Source organism: Sander vitreus, chromosome 18, assembly GCF_031162955.1.
Source record: "Sander vitreus isolate 19-12246 chromosome 18, sanVit1, whole genome shotgun sequence".
Classification (NCBI taxonomy): domain Eukaryota; kingdom Metazoa; phylum Chordata; class Actinopteri; order Perciformes; family Percidae; genus Sander; species Sander vitreus.
The window spans coordinates 25169135-25191515 of record NC_135872.1 but is presented as its reverse complement, the minus strand read 5'-3'; the positions used below and the strand labels follow the sequence as shown (position 1 = coordinate 25191515).

Here is a 22381-nt window from a genome sequence, read left to right as displayed (position 1 = left end):
CATAGGTCCTTCCGTTGGCACGAGGGCCAAAATGCGCACTGGCAACTGGCAAACTGTGTTCTTAGTTCTTTAAAGGGTGTTAGTGATAATCTGTCAGATGTGAGTGTTTGATGATGTCGATTCCGCGCATCAGTTGTTCCTATCACAGGAATGCCCTGACTGTCCGCGGCTCAGTCATCTGCACTCAGTGTGTCCTCATGTCCATGTCTCTGCGCGACACGCTCACTGTCTGCAGGTCGGCAAGGCAGCTGTTTATAGGACCGCTCTCTTAGACGACAGTCTGCAGAACACGCTGATGACGGAAAGTGGAGGAGCAGTGTGGGTGCGACCAGCCTCTGACTACTGACACGTTTTTTTTTAAAACATTGTCTTCCGGTCATTACTTTCAAAATAAACCTGGACGACTAAACCTTTAAGGGGGTCGTTCTCACACACACACACACACACACACACACACACACACACACACACACACACACACACACACACACACACACACACACACACACACACACACACACACACACACACACATATATATATATGTGTGTGACCTATGTGTCTCTTGTATCACTCTCTCTCTCTCATTTGTCTAAAGCATTGTTAGATTTTCAATGTACAGTTCCTGTCTTCCAAGAATAAGTTGGAAAAACGTGAAACTTGCTAACAGTGAATATCATGTCACTTTATGGTTAAGTTATATGGGGCAGCTGTGGCTCAGGTGGTAAAGTTGTCTGCCAATCAGAAGGTCGTCGGTTCAATCCCTGGCCCCTGCAGTCTACACTGCGCCCAAAATTGCTCCCAATGGTGTGCCATCAGGCGTGTGAATGTGCATAAATGTTTATCTGATCCGCAAGTGTCACCTTGTATGGTAACCTCAGCTACCAGAATGTGTGGTGATGGTGCCTGTAGAGTTTGAGTAGTTGTTGAGACTAGTAAAGTGCTATGAATGCAGTCCATTTAAGTTTATTGTTGCATGAATAATGCAGTTCTGACTTCTCTAATGAATTCAAACTTTACATTGTATAATATTAAAGGGTATTTTGGTATTTTCCAACCATGACCCTATTTTCCCATGCATTGATAAAGTCACTGTTTATTTAAATGAAGCCTGATGGTTTGGTGATAGCGATTTTGGGGCTGTTTCACGTTTAAAAAAAAAGGATCTTACTCTTCAACAAAAAGATTGACCTACTTTCCATAATGTTGTCAGACACTAAGAATAATCATTTGTGCAAAAAGTGGCAAAACAAGCACTTTTAGTGGACGTAAATTGAAGGTGCGCAATTGCCTATTATGTTACATTCCAGCTTGTTTTGCTGCTGCGGACTCGAGCGGTCTTGCTTAATACTGAACCAATTTCAAAAATTGTCGTTCCCATCTGTCACTAAGACAGAAACATTAGGGAACTAGCGTCCATGTTGAAAAATACAGAAGTTACCCTTTAATGTGATCGTTGACCCCAAAGTGACATGTGGCATGGTGTCAATCATGTAGATTTGATCACGGCAACTACCATCTGTGTGTGTGGATGTAGGGGGGACCATTGCTGGATGGAAGTAATGGTCTATGTAGATCTATGACTGTATGATATACTTTCTTCAGCAGAAGTTCATGTCTCCCACTACAACATGGGCTTTTGAATGGTCTTGGATGAAGTTGGTCAAGGTGTTTAAGAAATGTGTGTTAGCATGACATTGGTTATAAGCAGGACATTTTAGAATTTGGCTTCTGTAGCTTTGTTTAAAAGGACAAACTCTGGATAGGAGGACATTTGTTGTAATGCCTTTTTCACGGCCTACACTATTACATTGTTGTTGTTTAGTCTATAAAGTTCTGTGGGATTTACAGTGTTGGTAGTCTTGCATTGGCAGACCTTCCTCCATAGTGCTGCGGAGCTGAAGCCTACTGTCCATATAATAATAATAATAATAATAATAATTTCCTTCAACTTCAATAACTTCATTAAAGTCCTGTGTCATGTTTTCTGAGATTTGTTAAAAAATCTTGCACTACTTGGTTTAAAGCCAGTGGGAATGAAGATCTGTAAGCTATTATTGTCTTCACTTTCTAAAGCTTTTCTAATGTCTTCTAAATCAAGTGTTCCTGACTCATCAAGATCAAGATGAACTTTACTGTCCCACAAGGTGGGAAATTTGTCTTGGGCATTTAACCCATCCTTCAGCCATAAAAAAAAATAACATTTACAACATGATACAAATACACTACAAACAAACAACATGACCATAATGGTGTGTAATACACAACATGATGTTACTCAGTGCTAATAGTTAAACATAAAAAAAATTATATATATATATATATATATATATATATATATCTCAATGCAGTGATAACAACTTATCCTTCATGTAATAGTCTGTGATGTAGGTAATTAATGCATATAAATCCATATATATTTGCATTCCATGCTTTGATAATTCTGGGTTAGGATTATTTATCATTTCATCCATATCTCTTAGTAGAATTACCTCAGTCACAAAATGACAGAGTGAGAGCCCTATATTTGGAAAGTTTCTTGTGGAAGTCCCTGTCAAGATTTGCTGCAGTTAGAATAAGCTCTAGTTGTTCTGCAGTAGTGTACAGAGAATGTGCTGTAATGATTCATAATGATGTGTTCTCAACTAGATGATGAAATTAAAAAGTACACATTAGAATATTTTGTTTGATGAATTCATGTTTTGATATATTTTCCAGAAATTCTTCTAAAGGTGTGCAATCAAATAAACACTGTTCTGGTGTCAAGAGCTCTGCCAGCAGAGCTCAGCAGGATAAGAATGAATTGATCATCCATTTAGATTAACCCTTCGGGGTCTGAAAGTATTTTCAGACACAGATGATTTTGGCATGTCTGATATTCTTCTCAAAGTACCATGACTTGTTTGTATTCAGCATTTTTTTTTTTTAAAACACCCAAGATAAAGCACTCTTACCAGTATTCAGTCTTTTTTAAAGAGAAAAGACAAGGTATAAGTAGCCTAATAAAATGATTGGCTAGTATGACAATGAATTTAATCTGTATTATAATTATTAATATTCAGTGAAATTAATGTAATCAAAGTAAAAATGTATTACTTTGATATTTCATATTCCCTCCCCATCACTTTTAAGGGATGTCAGTCAGTACATACTGACTACATCAAACATTGTAACATTCTACAACTTGGTGCATCTATATTTATTTGACAGATTACACTCTAAAGTGTTGTCATAGCAAGGAGTTTGACTGACAGTCAATCATCCAATCATGGCAATCACATAGTGTAGTAAAGGCATCGTCAACTGGCGGCCCGCGGGCCAAAGCTTTCGGTCAGGCCCGCAGAATAATCATGAATTCAGAAAATATGAAGTGGAAAAAATGCGTTCTGGTATTTAGCATTTACAGCAGGTAACATTACACAGGTAGAGCACAAACCTGTATTTGCATCTCTATTTGGACAGCCGACAACGGTGAGTTATTTTAAGCCAAGAGAGGGGGGCTGTAAATTGGGAAGAGAGAACTGTGAGTTTGCAGTGTGTTTAGCGATTGTTGAAGTATTCGCTAAACAACCTAATTATAAGCCGAAAAAGTGTGCTTGTCAGTTAGTAGAGCTCCGCGTGAGCATGGGCTTTTATGACTATCAATATAGCCAGCATCTAATGTTAGCTACTCTAACATTGTTAGTGAAGTATGTCTGGCTATGTGAGAAAAGCGTCTAGCAACATTGTTGTGGATGCTGCGGTCTCAGCCTGGCAACCTCCGTGACCTTCGAGTCTGGGGAGGAGGGGACACTAGCTGTCAGTATTACATATTGCACATCCCTTTAACTATCACTCATCAGTGAACTGCCTCCTAGTCTGAGATCATTTTCTAGTTAAGGAGCCAGTTATCATTATGGGGTTTCCATGTTTTTTTAGGAGTTTGCTCACACTAATACATGTAAAAAAATATAGCATTAATTCAGTAAGAAAGTGAAAATATTAGATTAGAAAAGAGTTTTGATGTGAAGATTTAATTCCAAGACAAAAATCCAGGGTACAAAACCAACAGGAATACAAAAATAGCAAAAACGCAAGAAACACAAGGAGTATAAACTGAGGTAGTCCAAAATGCAAAAAGGGAAAACAAAGCTAAATAACAAAACTGAGCACAGAGACGGCAGGGAAGACTAACACAAAACTCAGAGACTGGAGCAAAAACACAGACAGGAGCAATCACAAAGGAATACAGACAGGAGACAAACACACGCTTACACAGAACACCACGGCAGGACACAAAATGATCTGACACAGGACAAGGGGAAGACAAAGACTAAATACACAGGGTAACGAGGAAACACAAGACAGGTGACACAAGGCGGGGGAAACAGGTGAAACACATTAGGGCAATCACAAGGGCGGGAAAACACAGGAAGTAAAACAAGACAAGATAAGACAGAAAACCAGACCGTCATAATAAAAACAGGAAACAGGGCAAAAATACAAAACAGAAAACCACAATTCCCTGATGTCTCAGCATACACAGCACCATTCATCCTCATTAAGATGGCAACAGAGACAATAAGTGAGCTATTTGTAAAAACACTCATTTCATTTGGCTGTAATTTATATACTGTTGAAGTAGGAGGCCTATTGTTTTGGGGGATATTTTGGCAGTTAGCTCATCCATGAATTTTCTTTTTGGTCTGAAAATGTTTAAGAAACAATGCACTACATCCAAAAATCTGCCAATACAACACTCCTAGTCTATATCCACGACGTTCCACTTCTGAGATTGCTCCATCGCCGCCGGAAATTCACTTTTTTCACTTATTTCGGTTGGAAACTCTGGTGGATTTATGAGCACTGTGGTTAACTGCTCCTCAGATCTCTGCAGGGTAAATCCAGACAGCTAGCTAGACTATCTGTCCAATCTGAGTTTTCTGTTGCACAACTAAAACAACTCCACCAAAACAAGTTCCTTCCAGTGGCTATTTTGCAGCAACACGGGGCCTGCTGCTAGTGCTTAGCACCACCCATGACGATCGTGATTTGTTTAAAGAAATGCCAATAAATGAGAACATCCCATTCCCATCCCGGAATGCTGTGTGGACTAGCTAGACCCTCGTACGCAGCGCTATGGAAGATGGTCTAGCAATGCGAGACTACCACACTCCTGATCAACAGAACTTACTTCTTGTCTTGTCACTCTGTGTGTAAGGTGAAGTATCATGAGCTGTCTTGAATGGCAGCTCATGCCACAGGAACGACAGCGCTCTGTAAACATAATTTTAACAATGTTATGTGATTTAATTTCAAATAAGTGTTACACTTAATATAAACATTTAATGTAGGAATGAAAAACACATGTTAAGGTCAACAACCATATGTATATGCAAACATTCAGAATGTGTGTCCTTAAAAGAAATGTACCTGACAAACACCAATGACCATCTCTTCAGCTGTTTGTACTGGCAAACATGGACATTGATCCTGATGAACCATCTAGAAAACATGTAACATTGAGAAGAAATTGGAGATATTGCATATAGCATTTTTGTATAGTGTTACTGACAAAGTTATAATAATCAAACAGCTGTCACCTGGAGCTGAAAAAGCTGTTGTGGAATGGTGGCAGATTGTAGGTTGAGGACTGTGGTGCATGGTTTTTTGGCGCCGTTTTTGTTGCTTTTGTGCTTTAACAGGATGCACGGTCTATGGTTAAGACACATGGAAGAGAAATGGAGAAAATTAAACCACTGAGCTCTTGCTTTTTGTATAGTAGCAGTGATCATAGTAAATATGACTGGATACATGGTACTAACAAATCATATAGAAACAATGGCAAAAGTAATCACCTGGGGCTGAACAAGCATGTGTGGAAGGGCAACAGGCAAGAGGCTGGCTTATGGGCTCTGACTGAGGGCTGTAGTGCTTTAAAGATACAATATACAACATTTCCGCATTAAAATGTCTAAAAACGACTACACCTATGTTATATATTTTGTTGAGATGTGTACTTACACTTTCCCAAATGTTTCCAACAATTTTCAAACCCAGAGAAATCTATAATTTTATTTTAATGACACAGGACGTTTCGTTTAGTTGCCTGTCAGTGGCCTCATATAACCTGTGACTAATTTCTCTAATTTCTTTTAAAACACGGGAACCCAGATGATAAGTTCGAGAGTAATTGTAAATCATACAATGTCACAGAAAGAGTTGTACTCAGTAACCGTAATACTGCTTTTTTTCTGCCACACGGCATAATTTTATCATTGATTACATGCCACTTTGCAACACAGTAAAACAGCAGAGACCTTATTTATTGATATATTTCAATATCAATCGATCCAGTTTAACGTTACTATAAAGTGCTGGTTGACAAGTAGCTAACGTTAATGCTATTGCTTGGTGGGTAACAACACAGTATAGGGTTACAACATCGTTCAACACGCTCATGAAGTTATTTTTAATATGATTGTTTTGACCACGGTTAACAGCACTGGGCTAACCCATGAATAAGTTCACCAGTAACGTTAGCTGTATAGATAGATGACTAATCTAATGCTAATTTAGCCAGCTAGCACACCCCGGTCTGTCTGCCTCACTCCCCCAGCGCTGAGAGACTTCATTCATGATGATAGCTGCCCCGGGACATATCGTTATCGATAGCCCCCAGCCAGCTAGCAGCCAGCCACTATCATTACAGCAATCCAAACCCGTCCAGCGCTGGGGGCTACTGACGCTAACAGCAGTTTAATGAACCATCGGGAAACAGACCATATCAGACCGCAGGCACCAGAGTCAGAACAGCAGCCATCTGTAACGTTATGTTTCCGTTAACGTTACCAGTGTTTCTGCCGGAAATGTCCTCCCTGCCGAATTTCTCCCCCCCTTCAAGTTTAGCTGTCTTTACAGTAAAATGTACCTGACAAAAGGTGGTTTAGGCACCAAAATGACTAGTTAAGATTACAAAAACGTTACAACACATCCCTTTCGCCCCGGTGTTGAAAACATCCAAAAAGTGACATTGACATGTGAAATATATTGTGATATTGTGGTTTTAACTGCTGGCTAATGATAGCTTGCTTGCTCACTAACTGGTCAGCTACCAATGCAAATCGAATCAAGAAAAACATAAAAACAAAAGTGGTTAGGTATAGTTTAGAAAATATTAATTACAGTACAGATACACATAGACAACATGACAACTTTGTCTTGCTATGACAAAGCAATAACACAAGCAACATCAGTTGCAACATATTTTGCATACTTATTCCTAATGGAAAGAAAGCTTCTTTTGAGAAGTAGCGGACATTGAGCCAAGTAGCCACTCTGTGGTATTCTTCTTTAACACTAAGTTGGAACTTCTCCATGACAAACAGGAAAATCCTACACTCACCGAATGTATGGTGTTTACAATTATCACACATTGTTTTAGAAAGCATATCTGGAGCCAGCGATACAAAGCATTTGTAGAAGAGACGAAAAATCTTTTGATTACATCTCATTGATGCAGCTGGACGTCAAGTTTTTGCCTGGAGCAACTAGGCAAACTACATCAGGAGAAAGAAAAGAAGATAATATGCTGATCAATGCCTTAAAAATGTATTTGAAATGTTAATGTGTCAAAGTTATTCCTATGTGCTACACATTATCTTCCATGACTATTAAGGGACCTTCATCCAGCAGAAAACACCTAGTGGATCATATTCCAGTCAGAGTGCAGTCTGTTAAAGCACACAAGCAACAGAAGACTGTCAGCGCCTTCTCATTTCAAAAGAGCAATGGTCAACGGAGAAACACCAGCTCTCATGTCATCACATTTAGGTTCCGGCGGAAACGGAATTACCCGGTAAATGAAACGTTGTCGATATAGACTAATCATATTCTAATGTGCCCAAAACAACTTACCTATTTATTTTTTGGTGTTCCCAACTGTTTCAGCATAATTGACAACCAAATGTTTCTGGTAACCAAATCAATATGCAAATATGGACACTGAACAACTCTGTAAAAATTGATTGCATTTGCTCTGTGGGTTGTGCTGCAGTAAAAAATATTAATTGAAACTACTTTAATTCTATGGTCATATGTGAAAATCACAAATCACTTTGCTGATTTGAATGAATTATTTCATTTGGATGAAAAAAACTCTTAAGTGCTGATGGCGTTGGCTCACTGAACATCTTATGTGGTGTGTACATTTCAACACAGGATCCAGTAGTGCCGTTCCAACATTTTATTGTCCTCAAGGCAGAGAAATGGTTTACACTGGTTGCAGGTGGATGATGGATGACAGATGGATGATTTTGTCTTAACATATGAATATTTAAAGAAAATGTCAGATCTGAATGGCATTAAACAATCAAAAACAAATTAGGAAACTCATCTTGAATTACATCATTAAAGGAGAATTCCGGTCGATTTCAACCCATAAGTCTGTTGTTTGTAAATTAGGAGTACTGTCAGTAGCGAGAAAAACGAAAACAATCGGTGCTGCCTACACCGAGTTATCCTCCTGCTAGATTTTGCACCCTCCGGGAACCATCACCTTATCGTGGTGGAGAGGTTTGTGTGTCCCTATGAACCTGAGGGCTGTGTTGTCTGGAGCTTTGTGCTCCTGGTAGGGTCTCCCAAGGCAAAGTGGTCTCAGGTGAGGGGCCAGACAAAGAATGGTTCAAAAACCCTATGAGTGACTTGGACACTCGGGTGAAGAGAGGGGCGGAGCTGTCAACCGATCACCATCTGGTGGTGAATTGGGTCAGGGGGTGGGGGAAGACTCTGGACAGACCTGGTAAGCCCAAACGGTTAGTGCGGGTAAATTGGGAACGTCTGGAGGAGGCCCCTGTCCAACAGACTTTCAACTCACACCTCCGGCAGAGCTTTTCGTGCATCCCTGTGGAGACTGGGGGCATTGAACCCAAGTGGACAATGTTCAAAGTTTCCATTGCTGAAGCTGCGGCGAGGAGCTGTGGTCTTAGGGTCTTAGGTGCCTCAAGGGGCGGTAACCCACGAACACCGTGGTGGACACCGGTGGTCAGGGAAGCCGTCCGACTGAAGAAGGAGTCTTTCCGGGATATGTTATCCCAGAGGACTCCGGAGGCAGTTGCAACGTACCGAAGGGATGCAGCCACTGCCGTGAAAGAGGCAAAGCAGCGGGTGTGGGAGAAGTTCGGAGTAGACATGAAAGACTTTTGGTCGGCACCAAGGTGGTTCTGGAAAACCGTTCGCCACCTCAGGAGGGGGAAGCGGTGAACCATCCAAGCTGTGTACAGTAAGGATGGGACGCTGTTGACCTCAACTGAGGAGGTAATAGGGCGCACTTTGAGGAACTCCTAAATCCAACTAATACGCCCTCTATGGTAGAGGCAGAGCTGGAGGATGATGGGGGATTGTTGTCAATTTCCCTGGTGGAAGTTGCTGAGGTAGTTAAACAACTCCACAGTGGCAAAGCCCCAGGGATTGATGAGATCCGTCCAGAAATGCTAAAAGCTCTGGGTGTGGAGGGGTTGTCTTGGTTGACACGCCTCTTCAACATTGCGTGGAAGTCTGGGACGGTGCCTAAGGAGTGGCAGACCGGGGTGGTGGTTCCCCTTTTTAAAAAGGTGGACCAGAGGGTGTGTGCTAATTACAGGGGTATCACACTTCTCAGCCTCCTCGGTAAAGTCTACTCCAAGGTGCTGGAAAGGAGGGTTCGGTCGATAATCGAACCTCAGGTTGAAGAGGAACAATGTGGATTCTGTCCTGGTCGTGGAACAACGGACCAGATCTTTACTCTCGCAAGGATCCTGGAGAGAGCCTGGGAGTATGCTCAACCGGTCTACATGTGTTTTGTGGATCTGGAGAAGGCGTATGACCGGGTGCCCTGGGAGATACTGTGGGGAGTGCTGTGGGAGTACGGGGTGAGGGGGTCCCTTATCACGGCCATCCAATCTTTGTACGACCAAAGCGAGAGCTGTGTCCGGGTTCTCGGCAGTAAGTCGGACTCATTTCAGGTGAGAGTTGGCCTCAGCCAGGGCTGCGCTTTGTCACCAATCCTGTTTGTAGCATTTATGGACAGGATATCGAGGCATAGTCGGGGTAGAGAGGGGTTGCAGTTCGGTGGGCTGGGGATCTCATTGCTGCTTTTTGCAGATGATGTGGTCCTGATGGCATCATCGGCCTGTGACCTTCAGCACCCACTGGATCGGTTCGCAGCCGAGTGTGAAGCGGCTGGGATGAGGATCAGCACCTCTAAATCGGAGGCCATGGTTCTCAGCAGGAAACCGATGGAGTGCCTTCTCCAGGTAGGGAATGAGTCCTTACCCCAAGTGAAGGAGTTCAAGTACCTTGGGGTCTTGTTCGCGATTGAGGGGACAATGGAGTGGGAGATTGGTCGGAGAATCGGCGCAGCGGGTGCGGTATTACATTCAATTTATCGCACCGTTGTGACGAAAAGAGAGCTGAGCCAGAAGGCAAAGCTCTCAATCTACCGGTCAGTTTTTGTTCCTACCCTCACCTATGGTCATGAAGGCTGTGTCATGACCGAAAGAACAAGATCCAGGGTACAAGCGGCCGAAATGGGTTTCCTCAGGAGGGTAGCTGGCGTCTCCCTTAGAGATAGGGTGAGAAGCTCAGGAGCTCTGCTCCTTCGCGTCGAAAGGAGCCAGTTGAGGTGTTTCAGGCATCTGGTAAGGATGCCCCCTGGGCGCCTCCCTAGGGAGGTGTTCCAGGCACGTCCAGCTGGGAGGAGGCCTCGGGGAAGACCCAGGACTAGGTGGAGGGATTATATCTCCAACCTGGCCTGGGAACGCCTCGGGATCTCCCAGTCGGAGCTGGTTATTGTGGCTCGGGAAAGGGAAGTCTGGGGTCCCCTGCTGGAGCTGCTACCCCCGCGACCCGATACCGAATAAGCGGACGAAGATGGATGGATGGATAGATTTTGCACCCAACAGGCTTAAACAGGGCTTAAACAGGGCAAGTTTTAAACGTGTTTTTAGCCTCTAAACATATTCGAAATGCCATTACAAGTGCTTAGCCACGTGCAGTTATTCCTTCCAAGGGAGCACAGCGAATTTGACTGCAGTAGATGTGACAGAAAGGCATAAAAGTTGTGTTAATCCATACCTCTGTTGATTTCATGCTGTCCGGTGAAGTCCAGACTAGTCGATTGCCGATCTCAATCCAATATTCTCAAATGCATTTTTACTGTATCGCAATGACCACCAAGGAAGAAAGCCTGTGCTGTAAGGAATGGGATCTCATACAGCCTGGTCTGGATGTGTCCCCAGATAACGGACATTGTTTCGCCCATATAGAGAGGTTTCCCCATCTGATCTATAAGGATGTTCTGGAAGCATCCTGTTCTTCTTTTTTTTGTCCCGAAAGTAAATTGGAAGAAGCGGCCTAAACCGGACGGACCAGTTGGCCAGCTGTCTAATGAATGAGTACAACAGGCTTTCGTGACTCTGTCCTAGCTTAGGTACATTTGCTTTTTGTTGTAAATACACATTCAAAACACTAATCAAAACACACCTCTTCAGATTAGCTTTCCACATACAATAATCTTACATTTCTCACCTGGTTACTGTTTTTATTGTTTTTAATTACTTCTAAATATGCTTGTTGTATGTGTTGGTTTTATTTCTTATCTGTTTTTAATGTGCTATATGTGCTGGTTTTTACTGTAAAGTGTCTTTGAGTACAATGAAAAGCCCTCTATAATTCATTATAAATAAATGCGTCACTTCTTTAGTGAAATAACCCAAGCTCGCCCTTCCTCCCCCCCAGCCAATGCAGACTCGTGGCCTACCGGGTGATTCTGGAGTGGGTTCTGAGAGGAGAGCACCTTGGCGTTGCACCAGAAGAACATTGCCTACCTGTGTTATAGCAGTGATCAGACAAGAGTACCCCTCCCCCACTGGAAGTTACACGGGATTCAAAGAGGCCGAGGACATTGAGTCTAATAATATGATTTCTAGTAATACTTGGTATTGCCATTACTAGGAATAAACAAAGCAATTGCACAGTTCTATTAGGAAAAAAATAAGAATATGTATATTGTACAAGTAAAGTAAATTGTAAGAATAAATAAATTGTAAGAATAAGTACATTGTACAGTTCTATAATATATTGCTGCACCCATCTGTTATCAGTGGTTTTATAATATAACAGTACACATTACATTTGTGCTTTTGTGTCTTTACTTCAACAACAAATTACAATATCACAATCTAGACACAATCAATGTAAAGTATGTACAGTGCAGTGTGTGGTTTTATACATAATCATGCTGCAACATAGTCTGAAGTGTACAAAGAAAAAATAGTTCAGTACTCTTTTCCTAGGCCTAGAACATGCTCATATAATGTGACCTGGCTTGAGCAACCAGTTCACTCATATCCGGCCGTGGAACTGGGGCTATGTTACAAAGCAGTCGCCTTCTTCTCTGTCCATGACGGGGTAAAGACTTGGAGAAGACTATGGTCCTGTCTTTTCTCCTCCTCCAGACACGCTCCATTAGGTCATTGCGGAAGGCCTGAGTTGTATGTTCATACATGGGCTTTGCCACCCATTGCTGAGACTGCTGCAAGTAAACAACTTTGTGCTTTGGTGGTCCTGACAAAAAAACGCCACTGATTAGTCCAGCATCACAATGAAATATAAAAACTGACTATGTAGTATGCGATAAATGTAGTGTCTTTACATAAGAAATAATGGCATACTGCAAATAACTGCTAGCCTATAAAACTCATTTGTCATAGTCCCAAACATTACCATATTCTAGTCCTGAAATACATTCTAATCATCAACATTCCCATCCGGAACATTGTCTTATATCAAAGAAAATACATTCCACTCACTTGTGACACAGCTTCACTGGCTGTGCAGGGGACAGTCAAAGATGGACTAGATGCAGAAGCACTTAGGTCCTACAATTCACAAAAAAAGGATGAAACTCCAACGATGTCTGAGATGTTACAACATGATTATGACATTTACAAGGATTATCTCGACAAAGCTAACTGATTACAGTTAGCTTTGTCGAGAACAAAAAGAAAAGGTATTAAACTCACTTGAGACAGATGTCCACTTGCTGTGTGGGGGGCATTGAAAGATGGGCTAGATGCAGTGGCAGCCTGGTCCTTCAATTCACAACATAAAGTAATATAAATAACCTTTTAATAACAATATAGGAAAATTATTGTAATAGCAAATTAACATTCAAAATGGTTAAATAATTAAAACAACTTACTGTTTGTTGCTGTAAAAGAGGGAGTGCAAGATAGGCTATGCCAGATGATGAAGGCTTTGAACGTTGTGGGGTTTTTGTCTGTGGACTTGAAAGAACTATTTTGAAACTGGCTGGACCAGATTTGCTTGACGCCTTCTTGGGAGTTGACTGTGGCATTGCAGCTAATTCTGTCTCTATGTCACTGGATGTTGTCCCCTAAATAAGTAAGAAGGAGAAATAACATTGTAGTCAGACTCAATGGGCCAAAACAGTAACATTTAGGATGCATCTATCATAATCAGTGTTGGGTGTAAGGCAGTTACAGTAATATATTCATTTTTGCTGTAACGTCCTCATCAAAATGTTTGCTGCAAACACGGTAATCTCTCTCACGTAATGTTCGCAAGGGAGTTTGCACATCAAGCTGAAGTGCAGTCAGCCACAACTGTAAAATATCCCGGTTGCGGAGGGGTAGACGGTGAAAGCTCAAGCTCAAATATCCCTTCATTTGGTTGCCGCAATTTGGAAAGGCACAAACTCGAACCATTTTCTCATATTAGTCCTGATCTAACTCCAAGCTCCGTCTGTTAGCTCTGTGAGCTCCTCCCTGCTTTTGCCGACAGGCTCCGCCGTTGCTAGGTTACCTAGCTGTTGAACTCTTGAACTGCAGCTCTGCTCGCTCCACTGTGGTGTCAGGTTACAGCCTGTTGATACATAGTCATTACTATGGAGAGAACCTTGGCAAATCGTTTTTTGTGTGGAAAAAATGCATTTTGGAATATTGGATTGTATGAGATCGGCAATCGACTAGTGTGGACTTCACCGGACAGCATGAAATCAACAGAGGTATGGATTAACACAACTTTTATGCCTTTCTGTCACATCTACTGCAGTCAAATTTGCTGTGTTCCCTTGGAAGGAATAACTGCACATGGCTAAGCACTTGTAATGGCATTTCGAACATGTTTAGAGGCTAAAAACACGTTTAAAACTTGCCCTGTTTAAGCCCTTTTTAAGCCTGTTGGGTGCAAAATCTAGCAGGAGGATAACTCGCTGTAGGCAGCACCGATTGTTTTCATTTTTCTCGCTACTGACAGTACTCCTAATTTACAAACAACAGAGCTACGGGTTGAGGAATTCTCCTTTAATGCATCCACAATCTGCACTGCAGCCACAATCTGCATTTAATTTTCTCTTTCTCTCTTTACTTTGAACAGGATTGACTTCTGCAATATCAATCCTTTCTTTGTGCTGCCTGGTGTGGTGTGGTTTGGAGGGAAAAGAGTGCCACAGGCCTGAAGGGCGGAGTTATATAATCTTGGAAAGGGGATTGGATTTAGTCATGATTGACAGTCCATGATTGATGCAGGTGAGGTAAAGACTTGATATTTAACAATGTAGTTTACTCACTTTTTGTAGTTTTATGGGATTAGTTGACAGTAAAACAAATATAGTAAAATACTTATCCTTTAAAGACATCAAAGTGCAGTGAAGTGATTTTAACCCAAAACAACATGCAGTGGAAATACAGAACTGACATGAATATAGGAACATTAAAGCAATATTATAGGCAAAGCATTGTGTTATTATAGTATTGCCTACTGCATACACATACATTCCCGTGCCATCCATAATGGTTCCACTATTGTGAATTGCCATGGTACATAGGCATGCGTAGATACGGATCCCACACCGTACCCTACGCCGTAGCCTGACATGCACCTCCCCAAAAATGAAACTTCACATCGTGGTGGCGCAGACCCCAACACTGTAAAGGCTCTGTGTAGAGCCTACGTACTACTCTAAAGAAGCATTTAGGCTAATTAATTAAAAGAAAAATATAAATATGTAATGGAATTTCATTCAAATTCAAATATTTAAATTATCCACATAGACCTTTTCAGTCCAGTAGCTTTCTCTGTTTCTTAGTTATTCACACTGAAGCATTTGCTTAAAAAGTTGAATATTTCCAGCATGTTCTTTTTTTAATCAGAAATATCTTACACTTTCCTTTGATATGCCCTGTCTGTGAATTATTAAAGGCATATATTTGAATTATAAATACACTAACTATAAGGAAACAGGCAAAACATGCACAATGCCCCAGGCTACATTTCTCCTCATCGCATATAATTTCCATTTTGTTTCTGTTTCCTCCTCTCTCTGCTTTCTCCTCCTTTGTGTTCACCTCCCTCTCCCTCCTGTTCTCTACACACATCCTCCCACCACCCGGCCCAGCCAATGTGATCTGAATGGAGGCTGATTCAGGGTGTCAGGTCCTGTCCTAAATCTAATAAATTACCATTGAGCCGGGAATAGTGCATCTCTCCAGACACATGACCAGAGAAGGGTCTTGTGCACCACCATCCTGACCTCCTCTTCTACCCCTCACACACACACACACACACACACACACACACACACACACACACACACACACACACACACACACACACACACACACACACACACACACACACACACACACACACACACACACACACACACACTCACTCCTCACTCTTCAAATTCCCTGACTCTGTCACCTGTCATCCTGTGCCCCAGTGAGAATCATTCGCATTGTCAGGACTGGCTGAGAAAGGAGGCCAGCAGAGACCTGGGTGGAGGTGTGTGTGTGTGTGTGTGTTGGGGGAGGGTGGGTTCCTATGAGAGAAAGAGTGTGTGGTAGCATGCAAGTATGCATAGATGTGTATTTACATGAAGGGGCAGCTCCGAGTTTTATGCATTGATGTGTGTGTTTAATTAAGTGTAAGGAGGATTGGTGTGTGTGTGTGTGTGTGTGTGTGTGTGTGTGTGTGTGTGTGTGTGTGTGTGTGTGTGTGTGTGTGTGTGTGCGTGTACTTACGTCTGTGTGCACATCCTGTGACTGCGCAGGTGACTCTTAACCCATGGCTTCAGCTGCCAGAAGCAAGTGAACACAGTTATCACAGAGAACAATAACAATAAAATATAAAAATACAATAAGTGTGTTGCAACATACAGAAGAAAAAAACAATATCTATTAAGTATTATAAACAATACGTGCAATGTGTCCGAAAGAGATACCACACTATTCTGATTATTGTCTGTTTTCCTCATTCATGCAGCTTTATTTTAATTTTTAAAATCTTTTTTGTAATCGCATCCGGAGGTTTTGTTTGTCCTTGGAAATTTTGCCCTGAATTAGCACCTGGACACTTACAGTGAATAACAGTGAACCACTAACATAACAGTGTCAGTGGTTGAAACCCAGCCTCAGGGGGGTCAGTCTTAGGCAGTGTCCTCATTTAGGATCTTGGTGGCCAGAGGGTAGAAGCTCCTCTTCAGCCTCAGTGCTGGCCTACCTTCTTTCTGATCTCAACAGGAAGAAAAGGCTGTTACCTGGGATCTTTAATAAATCTAGCCCAATTATTGCAGCCTCTTTATGAAGAATCTTGTATTGAATGAGATGCATGTTTGTTTTGGTGGAAGATGTTTTGGCAGATTTGGTTCCAGAAGTCGACACCGGGGATGATCTGTAAGTCGTGTTCCCAGGGTGCGATTTGGGAAAAAAGCATAGAGGGGGATGTTTTTTGATCATGCACAACAAAACAAAACATGCAAGAATTAAATCTCCTTTCAATACCGTGGATATATTTAAAAGTGATTTTTCTTTAAGTGCTGTGTAGTGGATAGATACTTTATTAAATTCCCTTTATTAAAGTGTTGTATTGAAATCTCCAGTGTTTATTGGGTAGTCAGACAGATAGGTAAGAGAAGAGTGGTGGCTCACAGCAAGTCGGCACTGCAGAGTTTGATACCTGGGTAGAGTTTGATCCGCGGGCACAGGCAGGGCCTTTCTGTGTGCAGACTACATGTTCTCCCTTTGTTTGTGTGGGTTTTCTCTGCGTGCTCCGGCTTCCTCCCACCATAAAGACATGCATGCTAGGTAACTAGGACTACAGTTTTAGCTGGCTGGCTAACACTGGCACATTTACAGAAAGGTTGATTAATGTGCATTGTCCTCATAATTAAATAAAAACAAAAAAGAGGTGAAAAGGTGTGAAAAAAGTATGATTCATCATTATTGGGCTGTATATTGTAATATTTATTATGATAAATCGTCCTTCAGGATCTGCATTTGTGTTGTTATGGAGTTTGTTTCCAACCTGCCTGATCAGGTGACTGCTCGTGTTTCATGACCCATCAGACTTTGTTTTAGTGATGTTGCCACAATCCGAATTCTCAGCACATGAGATATCCCTCACCGAGTCGATGAAATGTTAACCCCTGTCTCTGTTGAAGATGGTTTCTGGTATCAGATGTTAATGTCCTCCATGATCATTCAGACCTTCATTCACTCCTGGTTGATGACCTTTGACCTCTTCCCAGTGGATGCCATAAGTGTTCAAGACGATGCCTAAGAGCATGCTAGACAGGGGTTTAGATAACTAAACTTGCCATCTACACATACACTTGTAAAAATGTGGCACTATATCTTCCATCATAATTTTGTCAAAGTCAGCACCACATCAGCTCTTTTTCCTGAGACTCTGCTGTGCAGGGAGCTGCAGCCTCTCTTTACACAATAGTCCTCCCTGGTCCCAATTTGTAGCAGTACCCTGGTCCTTCTTTCACCTACAGTACATGTGCATACCTCTCGCAGTTTTAGGTCAGTAAGCTTTGAATAAAGGTAGCCTTCATCATCTATAAACCATAAATCAAAGTTTACTTATAAATCTCTCAACTTATGCAGCTTGTACACGCCATTAATCTTTCTGATAATCAATCATCTGCATGCATTAGACTACATAATCTTTCTACATCCCTAAAAAAACAAAGTCACACGTGTATAGTCTGTCTGTTATGTTTCCTTGTATTTACCATGCTTAAATTAAAAATAAGATTTCAATACAGAATTCTTTATTAGTACAGCTAAAAATAAACTTGCCATGTACATTGTCCTTTGCATTTTTGCATTCATTTATTTAATTGTCACATCATGTTGTTTATAAACATGTTTATAAACATGATAGAAATGAGCATGTAATTCAATGCATTTCTTTATTTTTTGTGAAGTTTAAACAAACTAGTACAGTGCACATTCAATTGCTGCTTGTAGCTTTCTCCAGAACCATTGTACCCCAAAATTACGGAAGGACCCCAAGTACTTAATATGCAACCACACTGTATAGCCTACTGACTTACTGTATACTTGAGGAGGAAAACATTGTACTACTACGTTTGCCTGACAGAGAACGTTGCACATTCAGATTTTACTCACAAAATATCACAATTAAAATTTCAAGTAATCACAGACATTTGCCTAATGGCGGTGGCCATGCGCCACCCAATATGGTCCGTTATGAGAGCCAATCAGCAAAAATCAGCGTTAATCATCCACCAGAACCGGACCGAGTAACGTACAGGGACTGACTCTCAGTCAGCCGGCTCTGGAATGTAAGTGTGTGTTGCTTGAGACAGAGAGGGAGGGGGTGGAAGAAAAAATGGATGGCAATGAAAATAAAAAGAGTTTTTGTTTAACTACATTTTATTCTTTTTCGTCAACGATATCACATTTTTGATATCGCCACAGTCAGCTGTCTTGTCTCGTCATTTTTATCGTCAATGAACTTGAATTTTCAAACAGGCTTAGTGGCTTGACAGTTAACGTTGAAGTATGGATTTGATTCGGGGGGGTATCTTGCCAACATGATGTTATTAGTATTATAAGTTAGCTGCACACTTAAACACCCGGACCCAGGGTGAGCATAGAGGGTGAGTCTGAGTGAGGAGGAGGAAGACTTTGCCCTTCAGCTCTGAGATTTGGTATATATATATATATATATATATATATATATATATATATATGTCATATATGTCACACCAGGCCCTTGACAAATACTTTGCAGCGCAGCAGCAGGCAGAGGCGGGGTCTGTTCCGAGTATAATAAAGCCCCGTCTGTGTTGAGCAAAACATTACGTGAATTACTACGAGAATGGACGGAATGCGGAACTCAGAAAAGTGGACTGATGCGGAAGTGCAGGCACTGCTGGCCATGTACGGCCACCTCCATGCTGCTTTGTTGTATGTGGCGCTAAGGTCTAGTGACGATGCTATAAAGACCGTTGCCGTGCTTGCGTCACTCCCTTACCCCTCCTACCAGTCCCTATGGCCACTTGGCCAGTGGGAATGCAAACGGAAAAAAAGAGTTTGGGGGAGAGTAGTTCTTAGAACTGCTTAGAAGTGTACTTTTCCTCTAAAAAGTACAAGTACTATCCGGTCGGAAAGCACCTAATATTGTTTTTTAGTGATGTGCATGGCTGATGAAGCATAGGTCCTGGTGGCTGCCCTGGACCACCTTGGCAGATTACCCAAGGGAAAAGCAGATGGATCATTTGAGTATATTCAACATGAAGCCATATTGTACTTTACACATGTAGTCAACATGGAGGAAGGAATCTAGAAAGTGTGATCAATAATATTCCAGAAATAAGTGTTCCAGTAGTGATTATGAAAGCTAGAGTGCAAAGTAATTAAAATTATTTATTATTGAGCTAAATTCAAACACTTTTTTATCATCTAATAAGGTACTTCAAGCTTAACAATAAGAAGTCAAGGAAGTGAAGGACTACAGCCATATCCCAGCCCTGTAAAGAGCTCTCCTGCAGAAAAGGCTGTCCAGAGTGGAACAGTGGGCCATCAGTGAGCTCAGGAGACCAGATGATCCCAGGCGTCCAGGAGTTGTGTGTGATATTCCTGCACCAGCCTCAAAAGTGTTGTTGCAGACACAAGTCAGCAGAGAAATACAGCTTGCCTTAGGTGAAACTGAATATGTGAAATCTATATAGTACATAACCCAATTACTCAGTATGTTTGTGTATTGTTGGTGATGAAAAACTGATCCTGACCTGTGATGTACTGCAAATAATGACTGAGACACTGAGTTCCAGCTTCTTCTACCAACGGGGCTCCAGCCAAATCCGTTCAAATATCCATTATGTATTCAAGTTTTATATTGGACTAAAAATAAAGCATTATAATAGTCTCAGCCTTATGTCCTGTATTATATAATGAATCAAACAGACAAGGGTGAATGTAAAAAAGTGTTTTAATATATTATGTGCATTTTAAAATATAATTACAGTAAAACAATGTAAACACAAATTAAATTAAATTACAGGACAGTATACTGTAGTAGGATATATTGACATACAATGGACTTAGAAACTATAAGTACACAAATGAAAATAAACTTAAGAAAAAGGTTATTGTAAGTGTTGTAAATTGAGTATCTCCGCAAAATATAATCAGTACATACTACTCCCATCTATTGGTCTATACCCTGGCTGTTAGAAGCCTTTGCAAACCTAGTGTTTCCTCCAAAGAGAGACTGAAGGCTCCTCTCCCTCTGCTGCTCCCACGTCCTCCTGGTTGGACTGCCTGCTGTCTGATGTGAGCTGTGATAGAAAATGATAAAGTTCCTTACATAAATCAAATGGTAACAAAGTTCTTATTGATAACTGCGGCTTCTAAGCTTGGGTGATTTACAATTAAAATAACGTGCTTTTAAGTAGCCATTAGCAAATGTGTAGGCTTTAAAAACACTATGAACACTTTAATTATGCTGACCTGCTTGCAAATGCAACAGAATACATGTAATTACAGTTAGGATAGCCAGTCTTTGTCATAACTAGTAAAGTACAGACGGACATTCTGTCATTCTTGTTGTCTTGTAATGTCATCCTCTTGGTGTAAATGTAGCTATCATTACTTAATGCTATAATAATGCACATAACTATAAAGACGAACCAGTTAAGCAGTGCTAACACTGCATATGTACTGTATGTGTCAATCTCTAGATAGGAATACATTATATTCACAGCTTCTACATTGTACAACTTAACCAATACTCTAGCATTGTGTATTATCAGATATAGCTACGTTGACTGACCTAACGTTACCTGGGACAACATCGTAGCTCTGCTCGGGGTCCCGCACGTCCCACAATGTTACATTGTTCTACAGAGAGAAGACGATAATGAATACAGCTACATAAGTAAGGCAGCGTAACGGCTGCGGATCTGCTCCGGAACGGCGGCGGAGTCATTAGATTTCCATTAAAGTAAATGTGTGTATTTCCACTGACTGCAGAACGGCTGCGTTCCAACTCCGGTACAGCTCCAGCAATCCGCAGCCCTCCGGAGCAGATACGCAGAGCTTCTATTTTTGCCGGACGCAGGAAGTCGAGCACAGAAACAAAATAAACATCTGGTTAATTTTCAAAATAAAATACACCGTGCTCACGGCGGATCATATTTCCCTGCACTACACCTCGAAAACACAGCACAGAGTTGTTTCCCCTCTACTCCTCTGGATGGAAACAAACTGTTGTTGGTTTTGTCACGTGTGTGACTCGAACATCTCACATTTACCAACAAAACGTACAGCGAAAGACCATGCAAAACATTTCAGACCGTCCTGCCAACCTGTATACATTTTAACATCAATGTATGCTGTAACGAAAAAGCTGAATGAAAGCTGAAAGCTGTTTCAATCCTGCCGGCACAAACACACACAATCACACACGGTAGATGCAGAAAAAAACTGTTAAATACAGTACATGCTTCTCCTGTAAGACAAAATGTATGTGCAAATGATAGTTTAATCACTGAATCTGCCATGTTTTACAGATCTGACTGATCAGATGCTATCCTGAACACCTGTTTGACGAGGTTTACCTGGACCCACAAGACTCTCTTCACAGTATGAAGGTATTGTGGGCCAGGTATCATACTTCTGCCAAGCGATGGTCTGAAGACACAAGAATTGTGTTTTATAAGTTGCAAATACTTATGAGACTGTTTTAGCACCATACCTTGGACCTGAAAGGCCTGTTCGGCCCAGCGGTAGCCACAATGCAGCACCGTTGCGAGGACAATAAAAGAGAGGGCAAAGCACTCCCCAGAAGAGTGCCACCTCCTATTCCACCCACGGCGTCCAGGGAGACGTTTGCACAAGCTGTGGCTGACTTGGCATAACGCATCCCCAAGTGGCAGCCCCAACCATCATAGAGCAAGCCTGTCATATATGCACACACCAGTGCCCAAACACACCTGTGTCCTTCCCTCTCAATAAACCCATTAAAGAATGTTATTCCCGGTGCGCAACCAGGCCCAGAGCCAAGTGCACAGCCACAGTTT

At 41.6% G+C, this 22381-nt stretch overlaps 1 long non-coding RNA gene across 2 annotated transcripts; it reads right to left on the bottom strand.

Annotated features, from left to right (window-relative positions):
* Window positions 1-20271: 20271 nt before the first annotated feature.
* Window positions 20272-21412, bottom strand: LOC144533536 (uncharacterized). 2 transcript variants are annotated; one of them, XR_013503442.1, is made up of 2 exons: window positions 21133-21412; window positions 20272-20638 (listed from the first exon to the last, which is right to left on the bottom strand). It is a non-coding gene; the product is annotated as an uncharacterized LOC144533536 (long non-coding RNA). The 2 variants fall into 2 exon arrangements; XR_013503443.1 differs by having other exon boundaries at window positions 21143-21412.
* Between the last annotated feature and the right edge of the window lie 969 nt (window positions 21413-22381).